The following is a 24,985-nucleotide window of genomic DNA, read 5'->3' on the forward strand; positions in this document are numbered from 1 at the left end:
CTCAGGTAACTGGAGTTAGCAGATAGACTCAGGCTTCCCAAAAGCCCTTTACACTGGCTTTACTCCTCCAACACTGGGCTTTCTTCTGTACTCCAGTTAGTGCTGACAGAAGACAGCAGAAATGCCTCACGCTTTAGTAACAATAATCATCCAAGGTCCTTCTCCAGCACCTTCCCTCCGAGGCACTCAAAGGCCAGAGACAGGCCTCTGATGTTAGTGGGTCACCAAAGTGAGTTAGGAGCACATGGCCCACTGAAAGTCAGAGGGACTTGTGCTCCCCTAAGTCACTAAGGGTAGGTCTACACTACCCGGTAGTTCGGCGGCAAGCAAATCGAACTTCTGGGTTTGACTTATCGCGTCTTGTCTGGACGAGATAAGTCGAACCCGGAAGTGCTCGCCGTCGACTGCGGTACTCCAGCTCGGCGAGAGGAGTACCGTGAAGTCGACAGGGGAGCCTGCCTGCCGCGTCTGGACCGAGGTAGGTTCGAACTAAGGTACTTCAAACTTCAGCTACGTTATTCACGTAGCTGAAGTTGCGTACCTTAGTTCAAATTGGGGGGTTAGTGTAGACCTGCCCTTAGATGCTTTGGAAAATCCTTATTTGAAAGATGGGCCCAGCAAGTTTTAAAGGCCAGTTTCAGAGGTACTAAGTATCTGCGGCTCTCACTGACTGCAGAGGAGTTGGGGTACTCAGGCCCAGGATATACACAAAGGTTGTTGAAGAGCTGGGCTCAGAGAGCAAACGTTCTGACTTTAGTCTGGAGCCACAAGACACTTTGGGGGGAATGAGGCATTCCCAGCAGGAGCACAGCCACTGTACATTAATGAGTTAAAGAAGAAGTGTGTTCAAGAGGACGTAGACTCCACTCAGAAGGAAAGCATGTGTGTTTGTGGGAGGAATGCCGAGAATTCAATCAGCAGCTCAAAGGGGATGCAGAGAGAAACTGGACACAAACTGGGAATTAGAATCAAAGTATCTTGGTGCCTCCCCCAGGGTTTCCTCCCAACAGCCACACAGCCTGTGCTGGAATTCAGGGCATGACAGAGGAATCAAATCAACTGCACATTTTTGTCTAATGAATTTTGAAACTATCTTTGGAAGAGAAAAGAACCCTCCTTTCCAATCCCAACAAACCCTCCCCAGAAACACTTGCAGTGATTCAGCTCGCTCTTTTCTCTCCCTCATCTGCTGAGTCCACACAAACTGCCCAGTGGCCAAGGGGGTTCCCAACTGCTGCCCCATCCCCTGGCTCACAGGCCATCAGACAACAGGTCCAATCCCCATGAGCATCCCCAGGCAGCCTCTCACCTCCCTACTCAGTCCTTATGAAATACCCACTGGCGGAGGCCACACAGACACTTCCCCACACTAATAATCCTATGGACCATTCAAAGGCAGGCACACAGTAACACAGACCATCCACCAGCCAAGGGCTGCAGGCAGATTCCCCCTGTTGTTTTCATAATCTGTTTCCAGACAGACACATCACTTTTTTCTTTACTCAACAGTTTCCCCTTCCTTTTGTGAGGCACAGCGACCCTGGGCAGCTCACTAAGAGGAAGACTGTGCGCAAAGAACACAAGACAGTCTCCTACAGGAGTTAATGTGCCTGAAAAATCCCTCAGCTGAATTCTGCATATGCCTCCCATGCACCACCCACTGTCCAGAGACCTTAGGCCAATATCCACCATGCCCACTCCAATCCCACTAGACCAGCCACAGCTGCAGTCCTGGTGCACATCCCCTCCCTTGCTTTTACCTGCCTGTACTGGCCATTCACCACCCATAGCCCCTGTGCTTGAATTTTTATACATACCCCATACCCCCACACCTGCTAAGGATACAGCTCCCTGGTCAATGCTGTGCTCATGGCACTGACATGGGGAGGAGCAGCAAATGGGGCTGTGCTCTGATGCTTCACCTCAGGAAATTCTTCTCATGGATGCTTTGGCCTGGGAAGGAACAACTCCAAACCCATGCATCTTTCTGTGCCCACACAGACTAACTGGGGCACAGGAGTGCCTACTCATCTCCCAAGGGGCGGATGAAAGGAGCTCTGCCTATGTGTAATAACGTCTATGTGAGAGGAGGAACATTCAGCTGAACTGCAACCATGGGGCAGTGGGGGAAGAAGGGGAGCAGCACCAGTCTCCTTGCAGCAAGAGGGACCCCCCTAACCCATCAGGCCCTGCGGACAGAAGATGGGACCCTGGTCTGCCTGGAATGATGCCTGGCCTGGGGGGCTTTTCCCAGTGGGATCAATGCTGTTTGGGAGTGGGATAAAGCCTGTCCCTGAGATCAGAGTGTTTGAACCAGAAAGCTTGTCTTTTCTGCAGTCAGAAGCCAGCAGGCGCCAGCTGCAGAATTTGCCGCAGTATACGTGTGTGTGTGTGTGTGTGCGCGCGTGTGAGTGAGTGTGCAGCAGCCAAACTCCTCCCCTCCAGCCTCCTCGCTGTGTGATAAATGTGTCTAACTCCCTCCCTTCTTCCCTGCTCCCCTCCCACTCCAGTCCCAGCCTGATCAATCCCAGCCCCTCGCCCTGGCTCCCCTCCCCCACTTAATTAAGAAGTCTTTTGTTGACTTCACCAGACTTTCAATTGCTCCATCACTGTTCAGCAGGGTTTGCATCTCCCTCTTTACACTAACCCCACAACAGCAGCCTCTGGCCAGTGCTCATGGAGCCAAGCCTGCACCTGCCCCTTGCCCTCTGGTTCTGTCTAGACTAGGAGAAAAGCTTGTATTTAAAAATATTTTAACTGACACATTCTTAACAGTAGCGTTCACAGGGTTTAACACCTTAATAATATATTAGCTGGTGATGGTCAGTCAGCTTTGGACGTGCCCTGTGAAACTTGAGCCCTCCACTTTGCTGATGGGACAGCGGGTCGCCCCTGCCCTGTAACCTTGGGAATCCAGGACAGGAGCTGCATGCAAAGGGAGGGGCTCATCCAGTGCAGTGTCTGTGCTAAACGGAAGGCACAGCAGGGGCAGGGGACTAACAAGGACAAAGGCTGGGAGGACACAAGTGCTTCACTCTCTTCTCATGTCCAAGGAACTGAAAATCTGAACACTGTCATTAGCCTGGATACAGAGCTGGCAGGACACGCACCCCCAGGACAGGAACATCAACTCCACACGCCCAACCACTTCATTCCTCTGTCTGGTGCCCTGGAAAGGCTGCATCACTCATACATTTCACAGGCAGCTTCCCCTTTTCCTCCCCCACAAACTGGAAGAGTTTGGATGCTTTCTGGCTTCCTGTAGTGGAAGAATGAAGTGTTGAATAGCTCCAAGCCAGACTTTAGTTAATGCGAGGATACTGCTGTGTGTGTGTGTGTGAGAGAGAGAGAGAGAGAGAGAGAGAGCGCAAAGGGGGCTCCCAGTACCCCTTTCCAATCAATTAACAGCATTGCATTCCATCTTAACACCCCCACCCCCTTCCTCATTAGCATTAGCCTCATTCCAGCATCAGCACCATCAGACACCTCAGTCACCAACTCTTGCCCAAGGGAGTGCCTGAGACGCCATGCCGCCCCCAGGTAGAGGGACCAGCACACTACCCTCAGGCAAGGCAGTGCTGGCACAAGTTCTGATGCTGCAGCACACTCCAGGTTCCTGGCACTCAGTATTTTTCCCTGGGTCCTACCCTGTATTATCCATCCTGAGATATGTCTGAACCAGAGAGGCAAGTGCAGAGAACAGCTGAGCAGCCAGAGAATCCAGAGTCTCTCTGTCCCTGGGGCACTTGGGACAAGAGCAGCTGGCAAGGGGCGGGGTCCTCATATAAAAACTAGCTCTGCCTGCAGCCACCTTACCCTCTTGTCACTGTCCTTTTCTGCCCAGACTCCATGCAACATCCCCTGCCTTATTTCAGCAGATCAAATAGAGAAATTGCATCTGCCAGGAATCACTGCAAAGGTCCCCCAGGAAGGGTGATGGCAGATCTCCCAACCACTCCTCAGCCACAGCAGGGTGAAACCCAGCCAATCCCATCCCTTGGGGATCAGACACGGCAGAGCTGGGGCAGTTGACAGGGTGGATCTCCATGTGCCACATATTATCCAGATCTCCTGTGAGCACCTCCAGATGGAAGGAACCCCTACCCAAACTGAGTCGTTTTGGTACCTCCAACCCTTAAGCAATCCAGCTGGGAGATAAGCAGTGTCACCCCAAGAATGAGGCCAATTCTGGCTGTCTCGATCCTGCCTGCCCGCCCCCTCCCCACCCCACTGGCTGGAGGTCTCCATTAACTCTCAGTCGCCCTCGAACACCCATTCACACCAGGCTGAGTGCCCAGGATGGGAAAGAGGAGTCTGCACGTACCATAGGGTCCTGGGGTGAGCAGCCCCTGGAAGTAGCAGCCGCTGCTCAGGATGCCGGCAGAGTCACAGACACCAACGGGCTGCAGAAGGCAGCTGCTCTGTCAATGCAAATCGGGGGAGGAGCTGGCCAGCCTCTCTCTCTGACACCCATTCAACAATGCGCCAGGCAGACTTAACCCTCTCTGGGACAGTCCTCTCCCTCCCTCCCTCCCTCTCACACCCACCCACACACCCACCCCTGGCCCAGGGCACCTCCACACCATCCTGTTAACCCTCCTCGGTACCAAGCCTGGCCCCAGGCACCTCCACACCATCCTGTTAACCCCTTGGGTACCAAGCCTGGCCCCAGGCACCTCCACACCATCCTGTTAACCCCCTGGGTACCAAGCCTGGCCCCAGGCACCTCCACACCATCCTGTTAACCCCTTGGGTGCCAGAGCCCAACTCTACAAATGGCCACATATTCCTCGTTCATTAATGCCCTGGGTGCACCAACTCTCTGTTGCCCAAGAGGAGAGCTCTGATACCTCATTAGCAACATCAGAGCTTGCCCATGCCTTGAAATCCATGCAATTGGGTAAGGCTCCTTGCCCAGACACTTTCCCAGTTTATTTTATAAACATGTTTCTGACGCCCTGCAGGCAAGTTGCCACCTTGTTCAATGGAGGAAAGTACCCACCCCACACTTGGAGGAGAGCCTGTATTTCAGTTATTCCCAAGTTGGGACGGGGCCTCATGTCATGCCCAAACTATACAGAAATCTCCTTAATTAGCATTTAAAATATTGGCCAATATTTTGGCTGCCAGGCACAATATCATCCATCCCAGCCAGATGGGGTTTATTAAAGTCTGACATGGCTCAGATAACTAAAGACAGTGAGTAGCTCTAATAATCGTACAGTATGGGGATCCTGACCCCTAAGCACTTCTGCCTTGGATGAAGAAGAGGCCTTTGATCACATGAACGGGGAGTACATGCTATAGACCCTCCAGAGCCTGGTTTCAGGCCTGTTTTTAGATGATGGGTTAAACTTCTATATAAGGACCCCACATCTCTAATCTTAACCAATGACATAATTTCACGCTCATTTAACCTTCTCTGAGGTACCATATAGGGTTGTCCACTGTCCCTTCTTCTGTTTGATCTGGCCCTAGAGCCCATGAAGATCACTACAGGCTCTCACCCAAACATTCGGGTATTAAGATTGGCCCACTGGAGTACCATTAGATGGTATATGCTGATTCCCTTCTGTTTATAATGAACCTTGAAATCACAATCCCTGCCCTTCTTGCGTTAATCCAATACCTTGGCTCACTTTCAGGCTGTAGCATTAACTGGGAAAAGTTAGAACGACTTTAGATTGCCTGGCTGCCTTTTAGCGGGGCTTTCTCCCAGTGGAATTTTCGTAGGCAGTCAGAGGCAGTTAAATACTTGGGGATACAAATAGCAAGAAACCTTAAAAAAACTGAAAAAATGAATTTAGCTGGCAGAAAACACCAATCAACGGCAAGCACATTCACTGAGCGGGGGGGGAGGCAGGGGGGTTAATCCAGTTCAGATTAATGTTTTACCTAGATGTTTATACATTTTGAGTGGGCTTCCTGTCATCATCTCACCATTCTATTTTTAAAGATTTAATAGGATTATCAAGACTTGTTTATGGGGCCTAGCACAACACCCCAGACTATCTTGGAGGAAGCTTCAGCTCCTCCCCATTGGCAGTAGCTTCAGACTCCCAGACCTTCATAACTATTATGTTGTCTGTCTCATGTCCAGGTCTCTCTCAGTTTGCAACACATAAACAACAACATCCCTTATGGATGGGGATTAAAAGAAAATGAATTAAATCAATCCTCCTGTTGGGATCCTTATCCTACCCTACAGAGAAAAAGAAAATGCCCTCTGTAATGGCCACCAGGAGAGTATGGACCATTTTAACCAACAGATTCCACTTTCACTCTTCACACCATATAAAGCCACTACATGGGGTAATAGTGACTTACAGATTGGCAACCCACCAAACATACGGAGGGAATGAACAGAAAGAGTTAGAGTCCTCTCTCAATTGGTTGGTGATGGGGGAATGGTTCATTCGAGGTGTTACAGCAGTATAAGCTACAGCAATATTGCAATATATACTGCTAAAACCTTTCCTGACCTATTACTTTGGCCCAACACCCTGAGACTACCTGACATCCCTGAAGTACAGAACAGTAGAGAAGCTCCACAAACTTCCCAGACCCCTATATCTACATATATGCTTTTCTGATGGAAAAGGTCTCTAATTTCTGAAGTGATCACTAAATCCTCAAATCAGAGTCATAGAGTTTAGGGCCAGAAGTGACCACCAGATCAACCTGTCTGACCTCCTGTATATCACAGACCATCAACACCACCCAGCACCCACACACTAAACTCAACACCTGAAATCAGACCAAAGCATTATAACCCAGGAGACTCGGCTGTTATCAGCCACAGGCAGAGAATCGGAGAGATTGAGGTGCACCAATGTTAAGAGTCCCCACAAAGGCAGGGAGATGATTGAGATATACCAGATGATCTTGGCAAGTGACCCGCACCCATACACTTCAGAGCAGGGCCGGCTCCAGGGTTTTGGCTGCCCCAAGCAGCCACACACAAAAAAAAAAAAAAAAAAAGCCGTGATCGCGATCTGCGGTGGCAATTCGGCGGAAGGTCCTTCGCTCCTAGCGGGAGTGAGGGACCGTCCGCCGAATTGCCGCCGAATGGCTGGACCTGCCGCCCCTGTCCGGAGTGGCCGCCCCAAGCACCAGCTTGCCAACCTTGCCAATGTGCCTGGAGCCATCCCTGCTTCAGAGGAAGGTGAAAATCTCCCAAGGTCACTACCTATCTGACCTGAGGAAAAAATCCTGCCTAGTCCAACATATGGTGATTAGTTAGACCCTGAGCATATGAGAAAGAGCCAGCCAGCCAGGCACCTGAGAGAGAGACAATGCTTGGTACCACCTCAGAGCCCTGACCCTCCCTGTCCAATGTCCCATCTTAGCCATGGTTATCCCTGATGCTTCAGAGGAATGAGATTTAAAAAAAAAAGGGATAAAGTGCTAGATTGTCTTTTAAAAAGCTCCACAATGGTCAATTGTATTGCACAATGCAAAACTTGCTTCTAGAGACGTATGTTAACATTTAATTCAACAACAACAGAAAGTATTTAGAATGTACTAGACACTGCACAGGCTACATAAAATTAAAGCTCTTAACATAAGACCATAAGCTCTTCCTTCAGATAGAAGCTGACACTGTGGCAAAGATAAGGGCATACTCCTGCAAATGTTGTAGAAATATCCTCCAGTTAAACAGCTGTGGAAAGCAGTTGACACTAGAATTAAAATGATTTGGGGCTTTAGCAATCAAACATCGGTAGAGAACTACATTAGGATATTTACCCATGAAACGGGGCCTCTCATCTGCACAGCGTTAATGGTTCCTGAGAGAAGCTGTGATCATGAAGTGAATGATTTTACAGAGTTAGGAAAGTAAATCAATGCACAAAATAGAACAATGGTGTTCTGATCTCCCTGGCCTCGCAGCCAGCCATCGAAAGGGTCATTGTCCTCTCCAGGGATTAACTATGTACGTTTAAAGATTTCCAGGCTGCATTTTTACAAACATTAGACTGAGTTCCCGAAGGCCCACTGACAGGTCTAGATCTCCTGCTGCTTCCCCTTCTCCCTCCTTGACTCTTCACCCACTTCTTTTTCCTCCTGCTTTCACTCTTCTCCTCCCTGCCATGTCTGTGTTGTCCCCCCATTAACTGTATAGGGTAGGGGGACTGGGCACTCCCTACTCCACCGGGTCGCAGCCCAAGGCCTTATCAGTGGTGAGTGTACTTGTCACTAGAACAGCAGGGATCCAACTGAAACATGCTGACTTAGTTCCTGATCCAATGGTTAGTCCCCCAGACAACTTCCTACTGTGTCTTCCAGGGGCATGGTCCACAGGTCGTCCATGAAGCTCCAGGTGGTTCTGAGGTCTCCTGGATATCTGTAGGAAGCTGACTATCTGCCTGGGTCTCGGAGGACTTGACCTCCGTGATCTTGGGCTTCAGCAGCTCCCAGGCGGGAACCTGCAATGTCCGTTCTCTCTTCGGCGGTCAGCCCTGACTGAGCTGGGTGATTTTGGCGGTGTGACTCATGACTTTTGCTCTCCTGAGGTTTGTGGTACTGGTAATGGTACCACAAACCTCAGGAGAGCAAAAGTCATGAGTCACACCGCCAAAATCATGAGATTGACCTGGAAAATCATTTCATACAAAGAATATATTGTGGGGGTTTTGTTTTTTTATTTTTGAACTCCCCCTTACCAATTGTGTGTGTGTGTGTGTGTGTCAGTGTTCCCTCTAAATTTTAACGTTCATGTGCAGAATGGATTTTATGTGCACCAATATGGATGTGATGTGTGACACATCACCTTCATATTGATGCACATAACAAAATTCATATGGCAGGGATGGGGCCAAGGGGTTCTCAGTGTGGCAGGGGGTTCAGGGCTGGAGAAGAGGGTTGGCATGCAGGGGGGTGCGGGCTCTGAGGTGGGGACAGGAATGAGGAGTTTGGGATGCAGGCTGCCCCTAGCCCTCTCTTGTCGCAGTAGCTCGGGGCTGGAAGAGAGGCTCCAGCGGGGCAATGCTGGATCGAGGGAGGGGCTCCTCTCGCTGGACCTGGGCCAGGGTCCGCGGTCCTCTCCCCCATCCACGGCAAGTCTGGGGCAGGTCTGCGCTGGGGTGAGCGGGGAGGGGCGCCTCTCCCTACCACGGCAGGTCCACGCTGGGACTGGTGGGGAGGAGCGCCTCTCCCAGCCATGGCAGGTCCACCCTGGGACTGGTGGGGAGGAGCGCCTCTCACAGCCATGGCAGGTCCGTGCTGGGGCCAGCAGTTTTGGTTCCTGTTTCAGGAGCTCTCACCCCCACATCTGCTAGCCCCCTGCCTAATTCCGCCCCCCAAACCAGCCCCCCTCACAACTGTTCAACCCTCACCCCCATCAATTCAGTAACCTCATTAACTCAGTCTCCAGCCCCGTTAATTCTGCCCCCTATCAGTTCAGCCCTCTTTCAGTGCACACTTCTGCTTTTACTGAGGTTCTTCACCCACCTCTCCGAGGCTGGAGTGGGCAGCTCGTCCCCCCTCACCTGCCTCTTGCCAGGCCAAGTGCTGCAAGGAGAGGGGAGAAGCAAGTCCTATCCTCATTGCTCACAGTAGGGGAGGGGAGGAGAAGGGAGGATGGGGCAGAGCTCACCTGAGCTGCTAGGCTCTTTGCTCCCTCCTCCACTCTTCCCCCACCCCCTTGTGAGAATGGCTTTAGGTTGCTATGGGAAGGGGGAAGGCAACTCTGCCTGCCATAGCTCTGATTGGTTATTCTGCACCAGGAGGCAGGCAAGTGGGGCGGGAACTCAATCAGAGGGCTCAAATTTGCCAGAGGACTGGAGCTTCTTGTGTCACTGGTCACCGCCAGAATGGCTTCAGCCCTGGCCAAAATCCCACCACCACAAAAACATCATGAGAGCCGGCAGCATTGCATTACTCTGACCAAAGTGCTCCTTCATCGCCCTGCCCTTGTAATTTCACCACAGCTGCCAAGTTTTGTTAAGCTCTATGTGAGATTTTATGCATGTTATATAATGAACCCATATTTGGCAAAGCTAAGTGAGGCCCTACACTCCATTTGATGGCATTTCTGTGATGGTCTGCCTGCCTATTGGTCTGGATGTAATGTAGTAACTTTTGAACACAGCAGCCAATCACTTCCAAAATTTCAGAGAACGTTCTAGGCATCAGTGGGCACAATCCTATTGATTTTGGTGAAAATTAGAAAAGCCATTTGGGGGACCTTCAAAGACAGGCAGACAGACAGTCAGAGAAATGCCATCAAATGGAGTGTAGGGCACACTCCTCTTTGAGTTCTGGCTTTCACCTTCCACTGCTCCCCACCCCCCATTCTGAGTACCTGGTTCCCCCCTTTCGCTGCTCTCCCTCCTCCACTCCCTCCCTCCCTGCTCTGGGGTGCTGCTGCTTATCCCAGCAACATTCTCCCACACTCCTCTCTTGGGTCCCCACTTTCTCCCCTTGGTTCCTGCTTCCCCTCTAAAAACCCTCTTTCTAATGCTCTCTTAGTTGTGGGGGGAGGGGGAGAACCAGGGACCCAGAGTGGGGAGTGTGTGGGTAGAGAAGCAGGGACCTGGATGGGGGATGAGAGTGGAGTAGGAAGAAAGCAGAGCCCCAGAGGGATGTGGGAGAGAAAAAGGGTGTGGTGGTGGGTTGTGTAAGCAGTGACCTAGAGAGGAGTGTGAGGAAGACACAGGGAACTACAGCTCATCTTATATAAGCAACGAAGTGTGCGACCCTTTAGATTGTACAAAAAAAGAGAGATACAGAGCCTCTGGCGTGAGGGAGGGGAAATGGGAGGCTACACAGAGCCTCCAGCATGCAGGAGGAGGTGGGGGGCTGCAGGGATTCCCTAAAATGGAGAGAGGGTAGCACACAGGGAGCTTGGGGGAGAATGGAGAGATTGGAGGTGCCCTGGTGTAAGCAATGAGCGTAGCCTATAGAGCAGGAGTCAGCAACCTTTCAGAAGTGGTGTGCTGAGTCTTCATTTATTCACTCTGATTTAAGGTTTCGCATGCCAGTAATACATTTTAATGTTTTTAGAAGGTCTCTTTCTATAAGTCTATAATATATAACTAAACTATTGTTGTATGTAAAGCAAATAAGGTTTTAAAAATGTTTAAGAAGTTTCATTTAAAATTAAATTAAAATCCAGAGCCCCCGGACCGGTGGCCAGGACCCAGGTGTGAGTGCCACTGAAAATCAACTCGCGTGCCGCCTTCGGCACGCGTTCCATAGGTTGCCTACCCCTGCTATAGAGCAACAAAGCATGTGATTCTCTAGTCATATTGGCAAATTATTTGTATATGACCATAAACTTCAGCTTACCCTCAACACACCCTGCCCCAAGCAACGGCAGGGGCAGGATACAGAGCTGCACAGATCATGGCAGGTGTGGTGGGGCCAGGAGGATGGAGTCCTGGGGAGATGCCAGGCAACATGTGTAGGTAAGTTCCAGAGGGCATCGGAAGTTGTGGTCGGGTGGGTGCTGGATGGTGTGCGGGGGTCTGGAGGTGGATAGGAGAGTCCTAGAAGGAATCTGAGGATGACAGAGACTGGAACTGCTGAAGAGTGTGTGCGGTGCTAGATTAGGTGAGTGCTGTTTGCGGGTAGCTGGGTGCAGAGGAAGCTGAGAGCTGGTGGCTGGTAGTTAGCTATGGATGGAAGGCTGTCTGGGAGGAAGGGAGGGTGCTAGGGAGACTGGCACCAGCACTGGACCCCTCACCTTTTCCCTTGTGGCTGTTGCCACTGCTACCATCTGGTCCTTCCTGCTGTGATCCAGACAGGGAGGAGGGAAGTGAGGCCACATGGCTGCCTGGCAGAGCAGCTGCCACAACAACCTCTGGCGGTCCATAACAGCAACTGCAGTTGTCCCTGCAGCCCAGCTGGATGTGTGACAATGCATCTGGGCTGTGGAAACACAGGCAGGGCTGCCAGATGCATACCAGGCAAGGTGCATTACACAGGGAATCGAATCCCTGTTTCGCTGTACGCAGATACTGCACAGCTCCCTTCTTTTCTTCCAGTAGGCTTTATTCTCTCATACATGCCCTCCGTCTCAGATACTGAAAGAATTCCTTACTTGTTTTTTTTGTATTAGGCTCTTACAATCCCTCTTAGCTCCTGTAATTTCCATCTTACATTTTACCTTCTGTAATTTTTGCTCCATTTTATTGGCTTTATTCGGGTTTTCTGAAGGATACCTGTTTGTCTTGAATAGCTTCCTGAACCTTTCCATTTAACCATTTTATTCCCCTCCACCATCACCCCCTTCTGTTCCCTTTCTTCTTTAGGGATACCCATGTCTTCTGAGACCTTGTATGGTTGCTTAGACATTCTCCATGTTGTGTAATGATTTTAATTCCTTCACTTTTGATGAGGTTCCACGTTTTTTAAAACTTCTATCTAAAGTGTTGTGGCACTGTGCAAATTTTTGGGACATTTCTACCTCAAGGAACTGTTGAACTTAATTATATCATGCCATCTATTTCTTTGTGGATCAGCTATAATTAGGTGTTGAACCAACTGTGACACAGAGGTCCATGGGTGTTTCACTACTCTGTCAGCAACTCTCGTCAGGCCTGACATACTACACTTAACACACTGTTGTCATGATATATACCCAAATGGTGGCATGTAACAGATCATTGGAAAACTAATAACTCACTGATCATTAATATTCTTGTGTGATGTATGCATGGGATGTGTACAGAGAGATAAGGTGGGTGAGGTAATATCTTTTATTAGACCAACTTCTGTTGGTGAGAGAGACAAGCTTTCAAGCTACACAGAGCTCTTTTTCAGGTTTTGTGTACAGTTATGGATATGTGCTAGAATTATGTTCTGAAAATGTGTTTGGTAAGCAATGCATAGGTCCAGTTTGCCTTAAATACACATTCCTTAATCTGATTGTCTGACCAGCCTGGTTGTCAGGCAGAGACAATGAAGGTATATTTGCATAAAAAGTAAACACAGCCATCAACCTAGTGAGTGGGGGAGACAGCCTCTTGCAGTGGTCTGAACCTTAAATGATAAGCAACTGAATCACCTGCTTGTATATAATATTACTGCTTTATAAATGAGTATCAATACCATCTTTTATGAAAGCCTGTGACACACTAATAATTAGTATCATTGTGAAAAGCATGCATTGATACTATCTGAGAAATTATGGATACTTATTGATATTATGCTTTCCTCTATAAAGGAAGAAACAGATTTTCTCCCAAACAAGAGAGAAAGGAGCATTGTTGAATCAAAACGATGGAAGATTCATTTACATACAAATCAGCATGGAAGGAACAGCCCAAGTTCATCCTGCCCCTTGAAACAAAGTCCATGAACCCTGAGAAATATAAGGGGAAACAGAGAGCCATTTTGGCATCTTTCACTTAGGAAGACAAGGGAAACCAGAACCTTGTACATATGTGGAAGGTCCTGACTGAGGGAAAGTCAGCCAGTGCTGGAAAGACTGGTAAGAAAGCTACCTTGAGCCAAGGCTGTAACTCGTTAAGCCTTAGCCATTAGAAAGCATATTTTTACTTTTATTTGAAACCATTTTTGTCTTTATCGCCTGTATCTGAACTCACTTAACACCTCACTCTTGTTGATTAAACTCATTTTACTTTTAATCTAAACCAACCCAGTGCTGTGTTTGAATTGAAGTGATGTTAACTCCAGCTTAATTAATTAATTAATTGTGCTTTTCTCTCTTTAAAGGAGCAATGCACCTTATTACTTCTCTGAGTTTCCAGGAGAGGGCAGGACACTTCACAGCAGATGACTTTAGGGAAATTTGGGAGTGTGTATTGGAGTTAGCTTGCAAGCAGTAACTAAGACTGATGAAGACCAGGATGGGGCTGTTGTGTTATAGGCAGGCTGTTGAAGTCAGAGAGCTGAACAAGCACTGCACAGCATACAGATGTTTGGGGAACTGCATGTTTGTCTGCTGGCTGTTGGTGTCCGGGCTGTGAGTCACAGCAGCAGAGCATTTAAGACATCCAGGGTTGTAAAGCGCAGGGTGACACAACCTCTCTCACTGGCCGGGGTTGAACCCCAAAATGCCATATGAATTCCTCTTACTTAGGATTAAACTGAGACTAGCCTCTCTTCATGGTTGCTCTGACACTAGCTCTCCCAAGAAGCAACTGTTTAAACTGTTGAGAAATTGCTTGGAAACTTGGTTTCGTTGTGACAGTTGACCCATTTATATGCGGATAGCTGAAGTCATCCATTAGTATAATTTTTTCAGACTTAGTTGTCTCTTTGGCCTGCCTATTATCTGTCCTCTACAACCTATTCTGTCTTCTCCAAATAGTGCTTGCCCAGCTATTACAGTGTCCCACTGATTTGCTGTTCCATCACACCAAGCTCCTCCTTATAGCCAGGCATTCTAGTTTACCTATTTTGGCTTTTAAGCTTCTCACATCAGTATGCAGATTCATAAAATTTTAACTTTTAGCTATGTACCTACTCCATAAACTGATACCCTCTTACTTTCTCCAGATTTACCAATGTGATCTCAAGCAGGCCCTACTCCAGCTGTAATTTCTGTTCTTATCTTTTCCCAGATAAGGAGTTACTAGAAGTGTCTTTGTCTGACCCATGTGATCATCAGCACCTGTCATTAACTTCCCTTCAGCTTCTATCTTAAATAATCCCCCAAACCCAATTTTCTGTGCCAATATACTGGTCCAACTTTTGTCCCAGAACAGAAGGTTTTAAAGATGGTGATCCTAATTTAACTAAGCAACTCATAAAAGCTTTAGGGAAAATGGAGGCAGACAACTTCTAAGAAGTCTCAATGGAAGGGGATAAAGAGGATTATGAAGCAAAGCTGGAGAAGTGCAGCAAATATTAGCAATGAGTGAAAGACAGGAAGGAACAAGAAAAGGGAAATTAAAGGAAAGCACCACATGGTGAGACTAGCAATAGGAATTTCACATTGGTAGATATGCAGGATAGATTGTATATCTTTGATGATGTGCTGGAGAGGTTTTAGTTGGGGGCTGAAGATGACAGCTAGTGGTGTTCTGTTATTTTCTTTGTTGGGCCTGTCTTGTAGGAGGTGACTTTGGAGACAGACCTGTCCTCGCTTACAGACAACCCCCCAACCTGAAGCAAATACTCACCATCAACCACACATCACTGAACAAAAACACTGACCCAGGAACCTATCCTTGCAACAAAGCCCGATGCCAACTCTGTCCACATATCTATTCAAGTGACATCATTCTAGGACCTAATCACATCAGCCATACCATCAGGGGCTCATTCACCTGCATATCTACCAATGTGATATATGCCATCATGTGCCAGCAATGCCCCTCTGCCATGTACATTGGCCAAACCGGACAGTCTCTACGCAAAAGAATTAATGGACACAAATCTGACATCAGGAATCATAATACTCAAAAACCAGTGGGAGAACACTTTAACCTGTCTGGTCATTCAATGACAGACCTGCGGGTGGCTATTTTACAACAGAAAAGCTTCAAAAACAGACTCCAAGGAGAGACTGCTAAGCTGGAATTGATATGCAAATTAGACACAGTCAATTTAGGATTGAATAAGGACTGGGAATGGCTGAGCCATTACAAACATTTAATCTATCTCCCCTTGTAAGTATTGTCACACTTCTTATCAAACTGTCTGTACTGAGCTATCTTGATTATCACTTCAAAAGTTTTTTTTTCTCTTACTTAATTGGCCTCTCAGAGTTGGTAAGACAACTCCCACCTGTTCATGCTCTCTGTATGTGTGTATCTCCTGTGACAAAGTTCATCCTCTATCTTGGTGGGTCCTGCGCTTATTGGCGGATTTTCTTGCCTCAGAGATTCACCATGTGGGTTGGGGAACAGCCCAGAGATCTTCCCCTCTGCAAGAAGGCACAGTCCAGGTCAATTGGGAGGTTTGGGGGGAACCCGGGCCCGCCCTCTACTCCGGGTTCCAGCCCCGGGCCCTTTGGACTGCAGCTGTCTATGTGCCTCCTGTAACAGCTGCATGACAGCTACAATTCCCTGGGCTACTTCCCCATGGCCTCCTCCAAACACCTTCCTTATTCTCACCACAGGACCTTCCTCCTGGTGTCGGATAACGCTTGTGCTCCTCAGTCCTCCAGCAGCACACCATCTCACTCTCAGCTCCTTGCGCCTCTTGCTCCCAGCTCCTCACACTTGCACCACAAACTGAAGTGAGCTCCTTTTAAAACCCAGGTGCCCTGATTAGCCTGCCTTAATTGATTCTAGCAGCTTCTTCTTAATTGGCTCCAGGTGTCCTAATTAGCCTGCCTGCCTTAACTGGTTCTAGCAGGTTCCTGATTACTCTAGTGCAGCCCCTGCTCTGGTCTCTCAGGGAACAGAAAACTACTCATCTAGTGACCAGTATATTTGCCCTCTACCAGACTCCTGTACCCCACTGGTCTGGGTCTGTCACATATCCCTCCCCCTGCTCAACGCCAAGGGGTTGGGCAGCTTGGGACGCCAGACAGTGCACACGTGACAAGCCATCGGTGTTGCCATGACGGCTCCCTGCTCTGTGTTGCACACAGAACTGGAAAGGTTGGATGGATAAGAACCATCTAGTCACCCTTGTGTTCTTCTCCTTGTTCCGCTGCATCCATTGAAGAGGGCCATGGTCGGTCATGAGGACAAATCTGCGCTCGAGCAGGTAGTAGCGCAATGTTTCCATGGCCCATTTTATAGCGAGGCATTCTCTCTCCACCACTGCATATTTTTGTTCCCTTGGAAGGAGTTTCTGACTGAGGTATAGAATTGGGTGTTCCTCCTCCCCGACCATCTGTGATAGAAAGGCCCCCAACCCTACATCTGATGCATCCGTCTGCAGGATAAACTCCTTGGTGAAATTAGGGGCTATCAGTACGGGGTTACTGCAGAGGGCAGTCTGTAGGTCTGTGAATGCTTCCTCTGCGGCGTCAGACCATCTCACCAGATCAGGTCCACGGGCTTTCACTAGGTCTGTCAGGGGGCAAAGTGGGGGATAAATCATCGGTAATACCCCACCAGACCTAGGAACGCCCAGACTTGTTTCTTGCGACTTGGTCAGGGCCAATTTTGGATGGTCTCTAACTTGTTCACTTGGGGTTTTTCCAGACCTTTTCCCACAATGTAGCCAAGATATTTGGCCTCTGTAAACCCTACAGCACACTTGGCAGGGTTTGCTGTAAGGCCAGCTCGCCTGAAGGTATCGAGGACTGCCTCCACCTTCTCCAGGTGGGTTTCCCAGTCTGGGGTATGAATGACCACATCGTCCAAGTAGGCAGCAGCATAACTGTTATGCGGGCGTAATAGCTTGTCCATGAGGCGCTGGAAGGTAGCTGGGGCCCCACGTAGTCCAAAAGGGAGGACAGTATATTGAAAAAGACCATCTGGTGTAGAGAACGCAGTCTTTTCTTTTGCGTCTTCTGCAAGGGGAATCTGCCAGTACCCCTTTGTCAAGTCTAGGGTAGTCAAGTACCGGGCATTACCCAGACGGTCCACTAGCTCATCTATGCGAGGTATGGGGTACGCGTCGAACTGGGATACTTCGTTTAGTCGCCGGAAGTCGTTGCAAAATCTTGTGGTGCCATCAGGTTTGGGCACCAGCATGACTGGGCTGGACCACTGACTGTGGGATTCTTCGATGATCCCCAACTCCAGCATTTATTTTACTTCTGCTTTTATTTCCTCCCTTTTTGCCGCTGGCACCTGATAGGGGCCTCATTCTTACTCTGGCCCCAGGGTTCGTTACAATGTGGTGATGTGTCTTGGTTGTTCGACCCGGTTTTGTTGAGAACACATCTTGGTTCCGGAAGATCATTTCAGACACCTAATTCTTCTGGTCTGGTGTTAAATCGGGAGACACTCTCACCTGTTTGGAAGGCTTGTTTTCCTGGGTTAGGTCTTTTTGGACCGTTGTGCATGCCTCTTGTGCATGCCAGGGTTTCAAAAGGTTAACGTGATAAATCTGTTCTTGTTTTCTGCGTCCTGGCTGCCGCACCTTGTAGGTACTTCCCCCACGGGTTCAACCACCTCATAGGGCCCCTGCCATTGGGCCAGAAGCTTGCTTTCTGACGTGGGTACCAACACCATAACCCGATCCCCTGGTTGGAACTGTCGCACTTTTCCCTGGCAAATGTAATGGGTTTGCTGGGCCTCCTGTGCCTTCTCCAAATGTTCCCGTACAATCAGGGCCGGCTCCAGGCACCAGCCCTCCAAGCATGTGCTTGGGGCGGCACCTGGAGGGGGGCGGCGCTCAACCGGGGAGAGTGGGGCCGCGGCAGGGCTCATCGCCCTCCCCCGGCGCTCCGACCGGCCGGGGAGAGCGGGGCCCCGGCTGGGCTCTCCGCCCTCCTCCCAGCGCTCTGGCCGGTCGGGGAGAGCAGACCCGCGGCCGGGCTCGGGGGGCGGCAGGAGGCTTTTTTGCCTGGGGCGGCAAAAAAGCCAGAGCCGGCCCTGCGTACAATAGGGGTAACCCGGGCTATCCGGTCTCGCATCTGCATTACATGCACTATTATATTTCTCCCCTCATTGGGTTCCTATTCCCAGATCTCTTTGGCGATATCTAGTATGCCACGGGGGTGACACCTGTATAATAACTCAAAGGGGGAAAACCCAGTTGAGGCCTGAGGTACCTCCCTGATAGCAAACATAAGGTAGGGTAGTAGGGTGTCCCAATCCTTCCCATCCTGACTTACCACCTTCCTTATCATAGCCTTGAGGGTTCGGTTAAACCTTTCTAGCAACCCATCAGTCTGCAGATGGTAGACCGAAGTTCTCAGGGTATGTATATGGAGAAGTGTACAGAGGTCCTTCATTAGCTTCGACATAAATGGGGTTCCTTGGTCAGTTAATATCTCCTTCGGTAGCCCCATTCGGGCAAAGATCCCCACCAGCTCTTTGGCTATAGTTTTAGAGGCCGTGTTCCGTAGGGGGACGGCTTCTGGGTAGCGAGTAGCATAGTCCAAAACAAGTATATATTGGTGGCCCCGAGCTGTCTTCTCCAGGGGTCCCACTAGGTCCATGGCTATTTGCTTGAAGAGGACCTCTATGATGGGAAGGGGTACTAAAGGTGCCCTCAAGTGGGGACGGGGACTGTGCAGCTGACACTCCGGGCAGGAGGCACAGTACCTCCGCACTTCTTCATGTACTCCAGGCCAGAAGAACTGTCGTAGGACTCGTGCCAGGGTCTTCTCTACCCCCAAATGCCCCCCAAAAAGATGACTATGAGCAAGACTTAATACAGCATTCTGGTGTTTTTGAGGTATTAGGATCTACTGTACCTTCTGCCCCTGTACTGGTGCAACCCAGTATAAGAGATCCTTCTTCATTACGAAGTAGGGTCCTGGTCCCTGGGTTTTCCCTTCCACGGGGATCCCATCTATTTCAGTCACCTCCTTCCTAATGTTGTCATACCTTGGGTCTTCTGCCTGGTCCCATCCAAAATTTCCTCTCCTGCGGCTAATCTGTCCAAGATCTAGGGGCCCAGTCTCTGTTGCCTCTACTGGTTCAGAAGCATTAGGGTGGGGGTCAGACTCAGGTGCTTCTCCCTCCTGCGTGGCCTCCTTTTCAGCTGCGCGGATCTGCCTACCTACAAGAGCGACCCTCTGGCTTTGGGTCAGTATTTGGGTTCCCAAGGCCTTAGCTGCCGTTCTTTCCTTTTTTGTCTTTCTACCCTGTCTGGGAGTGGAGAACAAATCTGGGGATATTTCAGAGAAGATTGGGGGTTGACAGTCTGCTGTGGATGCCTCACCAATTTTTAGGGTCCCCATCTTTCTCCAATCCCCCTACTGGGAGTAAGTTTCCAAATCCTGGGAAGTCCCTCCCTATGAGCACCGGGTATGGGAGTTTAGGGACTACACCTGCTGCTACCTCAGTAGTGTTCCCTTGGATCTCGATTTTTACTGGGATGGTGGGGTAGTAACTAACTGTCCCATGGACACATGTTATCGCCGTACGTTTAGCCTGTAGCAGCTGACTACGCTTCACGAGCTTTCCTGAGATAAGCGTGATAGCACTCCCCGAATCAACCAGTGCCATGGTCCCTACCCCATTTAGTTTCACTAGTCTGGTATACATATGTGGGGTTAGTGAGACCCCCCACAAGGTGGATTAGGGAGCATGGATCTGCCCAGTTCCCCAGGTTACACTGCATAGGCTCCTCACCATTGGGACACTGTGCAGCTATGTGTCCCCACTCCCCGCAGGCATAACATCTGTATGGAGCTCTAGGCGTTCCCCGGTCTCTTGGTTTGGGCAGTCTAACATCACAATCTTCTTCTCCCTCAGTGCTCCGACTCGTTGTGGACTCTGATGGGCCTTCAGCCTCTCTCTTTTTCCACCTGGGCCCTCCTGGTGGCCCAGTCACCTGAACTTTAGGGGTTGGTGCTGCTAGTGTAACCCGGGGTGCCTCTTCCTTAACTGGTCAGGTCAGCTCCCTCACTGTCCTTCGCCTCTCTACCAGGGCAACAACCTCGTCATAGGTGGTGAGTTCGTTCTGGCTTACCCAGGCACGAAGGTCTGGTGGTAGTCCCCTCATGTATCGGTCGATGACCAGAACCACTAGTATCTCTTCCGGACTCCGGGACTCTGTTTGCAACCATTTTCGTGAGAGATGGATGAGGTCATACAATTGGGACCACGGGGTTTTGTCTTCCTGGTACCTCCAACCGTGATACTGCTGGGCCCACACTTCTGTCATTACCCCAGATCTGGCCAGGATCTCTGCTTTCAGCTGGGGGTAGTCTGCCGCAGCCTCGTCAGGCAGATCATGGTAGGCCTTCTGGGCCTCCCCACATAGGAATGGGGCAAGGATGCTAGACCACTGATCTCGAGGCCAGGCCTCCCGTAGGGCTGTCCTCTCAAAGGCCAGAAGGTATGCCTCTACCTCATCCTCCCGTGTCATTTTCTGCAGCCAATGGTTCGCCTGTATAAGCCGCGTCCCATCATGGCCGCGATTCAGCTCTGTAAGGGACTTTACCTGGTTTACCAGTTCCAGCAACATAGCTAAGGCCTTGGCTACACTTACCAGCTAGTTCGACGGCTGGAAATCGAAGTTCTGGGTTCGACTTATCGCGTCTAGTCTGGACGCGATAAGTCGAACCCGGAAGTGCTTGCCGTCGACTGCGGTACTCCAGCTCGGCGAGAGGAGTACCGCGGAGTCGACGGGGGAGCCTGCCTGCCGCGTGTGGACCAAGGTAAGTTCGAACTAAGGTACTTCGACTTCAGCTACGTTATTCACGTAGCTGAAGTTGCGTACCTTAGTTCGAATTGGGGGGGTAGTGTAGACCAAGCCTCAGTCTTGAGCAGCCTGGTCCATCAGCAGGCGATTAGTCTCTTGCTGCAGCCGCACTGCCTCCTGTTGGGTGGCTGCCTGGACATGGGTAGCCTCCTGCTGGGCTGCCATAGCTTGTGTCTGTGCCCGCACTATGTCATCCATTGTGATGAAAAAAAAAAAAAGGCATTTTTTTTTTAAAATCACCCTCCTTCTTCCGCCGCGCTGTGCACCCCAAGATCCCGCTCCTGACACCAGTGTGACAAAGTTCTTCCTCTATCTTGGTGGGTCCTGCGCTTATTGGCGGATTTTCTTGCCTCAGAGATTCACCATGTGGGTTGGGGAACAGCCCAGAGATCTTCCCCTCTGGAAGAACCTACAGTCCAGGTCAATTGGGAGGTTTGGGGGGAACCCGGGCCCGCCCTCTACTCCAGGTTCCAGCCCAGGGCCCTGTGGACTGCAGCTGTCTATAGTGCCTCCTGTAACAGCTGCATGACAGCTACAACTCCCTGGGCTACTTCCCCATGGCCTCCTCCAAACACCTTCCTTATTCTCACCACAGGACCTTCCTCCGGGTGTCGGATAACGCTTCTGCTCCTCAGTCCTCCAGCAGCACACCCTCTCACTCTCAGCTCCTTGCACCTCTTGCTCCCAGCTCCTCACACTCACACCACAAACTGAAGTGAGCTCCTTTTTAAAACCCAGGTAACCTGATTAGCCTGCCTTAATTGATTCTAGCAGCTTCTTCTTAATTGGCTCCAGGTGTCCTAATTAGCCTGCCTGCCTTAACTGGTTCTAGCAGGTTCCTGATTACTCTAGTGCAGCCCCTGCTCTGGTCACTCAGGGAACAGAAAACTACTCATCCAGTGACCAGTATATTTGCCCTCTACCAGACTTCTGTACCCCACTGGTCTAGGTCTGTCACACTCCTCAATATATTTTCCATTCTATATGCATCCGAAGAAGTGGGCTGTAGCCCACGAAAGCTTATGCTCTAATAAATTTGTTAGTCTCTAAGGTGCCACAAGTACTCCTGTTCTTTTTGCGGATACAGACTAACACGGCTGCTACTCTGAAACCTGAATACTCTGAAGATACTGCTCTTTCTGCGGCTGAGTGATCTAGGCAAATCAGTTATATAAGGCACAGGGTTTCACTTGTGTACAAAATGGTCTGATTTTGACCAATATCTTGCTGTTTTCCTCCCATCCTCTCCTCAGTATAACAGTGCTTGAAATGGCCATGTCTGCAATGCCTGTGAGTTTCAGTCACTGTGGACACTTTCTCTTGTATTCTCAGAGTTGAATAGTTTATTGATATCCTCTCAAACTGCAGAGCCCACATCACTGAACTTATCACACAGTTTTCACATGGATCCTAGCAGCACCCTGCATTTTGTGAATGCTGCTCTCAGAACAGACAGAAGTTTGAAGGTGATTAAAAGAACCTGTGAAAAAGAGAGTAGCTACAGAGACCATTTTCAATAACTTCTAAAGAAGTTATCAGCAGTCTCAGCCACAAAGTGGCTGCAGGGAGGCAACCATAGCTTCCAGAGTGCTGTTCTTTCCAGGTACATTTCCATTATGGAAGGATAAAGTACAGGTCCCACAAACAGGGGTCAGATAAATTGTAAATCATCTTAGTCAGTTACAGATCAGTTCTCCCTAGCGGTGCCTACTGAGCTAGAACTGGCAAAGACATGAGTTCAACATACATACATACATATATACATTTTCTGGGTGCCAAAGTTCATTGTCAGGGAGACTGTTCCCTTCCCTTCTTGTGCCCTGCAGTAACATTAGCTCACTGCTGCAGCTCACACTTTCCTTGCAAAGATGGAGCTCAGATGAAATCAGGAACTAAGAACAAATGGACATAAAATCAATAACTTGTGTTGAATTATTTATCTCCATGAACTATGAATAAAACTGCAAGTAAACCTGAGTCCCATCTTTAGAACAGTGTTCTCAGGAGACTTCCCTGGATGGGAATTGAACTGTCTGCAGCAGGTTTACCTGCAAATTCTCATTAATACCAACATGAATCTCTCATGCTGAAATCAGATCTGCACATCTAGGCCATTCCCCCCACCCACAGGCCAGTGAAAGCTCATTCTATGACTAGCAGCAACCAACTCTTACATCCCACTGCCCTACAGGGAGGCAACCAAAAGCCAGAGATGGGATCAGATTAGAACAATTTCAGTGTGGCAGAGGGTAGGGCAGCTGGGAAGAGGCCATCTGAATGGGGGGGGGGACCTCAGTTTATGCCCCTTTCCCCTTCTTTATTACAGATACAGTAGGCCTGAAAGGTATAAGACTTTTTTCCCCTTTTATTTTTTAACATAAGAAATTCAGGGCTCATCTACTGTGTTTTTTCCTGGAAGAGTCTATTGATGACTGAAGCACTAGTAGATTTATGACATCAGGGAAACCACTAAGGAGAAAAGCTGTGTGTTTTAGATTCAGAACACTCTGCCTCTTTATTAAAGAGCTGAGAAAGTTCTCAGTCAAAATCTCTGTGTCATCCAAAAGATCTTACATCGAGAACAGGGCAGATTAAACTTGATATTCCTGATAACTTCCAGCTAATAAAAGCCCTGGTTTCTCAAACCCATGGTTCATTGACTCAGTCCCACTGACTTTGGACTTACATTGCAGTGTAGACATACCCCAAGAGCACTTAGAAGTTGGATTCTGAAGCCTGGAGTCCTATGGCTCTGTGTTATTGGACTTTAGCATTTGAATACATTTATTTATAGTTAAAAAAAAATACAAAGTGGAGAAAAAAGGTTTTTCCTGCTGCATTCTCTTTGATATCCCAGGAAGGATTCAAAGGCTGTTCTAGGTTATTTAGTGCAAATCCACTTTGCCTTTGGGATCCACAAATTTGTACTTCAAGATTCTGGGTCCCATAAACAGCCAGCAAAATGCAACCACACTGTTTGGTTTTAAAAATCAGAGTAATAGCTTTGCAGGGCAAAATTCTGACTGTTGCAATGCTACTGGTGAATTTACAGACTGCAATGATCACAAAGCAGAGAAGAACCTAATGGACTGGATACATATCCTTTGGGGATACATAGTTTGGAATAATCCACTCCACTGACAAGTGTGCTTACCCTGGCGAGCCGCGTGCCAAAGGTTGCCGACCACTGTTCTAGAATATTCCAGACAGGTATTTATACCACATTCCTCACAGTAGTATAAGTACCTTCCAGGAATGCATGAAACAACGTGACTAGCACTTGTCATGTACAGTTAATTCTCTCTCTCACCCTCTCCCCAGGAGGAAAGCTGTGTATATAATAAAATCTTTTGTTCAAGTATTTTCTTTTTCTTTAGTAAATTATATGTCCATGCTGCTCTGTGTTTATATGACAGAAGACAGCTCAAAGAAATGCACTTGGACTTGGGATAAAGGACTGAGGTTTGTGGTGATCCTTCGTTCCTGTAGGAGCTCATTCCACAGTCTTGGACTGGCCTCTGAGAAAGCTGTCTCTTCCATGGATTAGTTTATGCTTGCAGTGATGTCTCTATTAGGCCAGAAGATCAGAGTGTTGATCTCTGTCTTCATCCTGGAGCTACAGGCTCTTTTACGTATGTTGAGTGCCTTTATGATAACAAGCAAGATTTTGACCATAACTCACTATTCTTTGGGAAGCTAATGCAGAGAGAGGACAGGTCTGATGCGCTTGTGGTAGCCAGTGTTGCTAAGGAGATGTGCTGCAGAGTTCTGTACTAGAAGAAGC

At 49.0% G+C, this 24,985-nt stretch overlaps 1 protein-coding gene across 3 annotated transcripts in view; it reads right to left on the reverse strand.

The window, feature by feature from the left end:
- The window catches only part of MAP1A (microtubule associated protein 1A), a 128,098-nt gene that overhangs the window by 45,347 nt on the left and 57,766 nt on the right, over positions 1-24,985 (reverse strand). The window contains exon 1 of one of the 3 annotated variants that reach the window (XM_034783824.1): positions 4,325-4,424. The exons of the other annotated variants lie outside the window; for them this stretch is intronic. The gene's annotated coding sequence lies outside the window, so the exon portion shown is untranslated. Of the gene's footprint in view, positions 1-4,324; positions 4,425-24,985 lie in introns of those variants that run through there. 3 annotated transcript variants of the gene reach the window in all.

This window comes from Trachemys scripta, chromosome 10 (genome assembly GCF_013100865.1).
Source record: "Trachemys scripta elegans isolate TJP31775 chromosome 10, CAS_Tse_1.0, whole genome shotgun sequence".
Classification (NCBI taxonomy): domain Eukaryota; kingdom Metazoa; phylum Chordata; order Testudines; family Emydidae; genus Trachemys; species Trachemys scripta.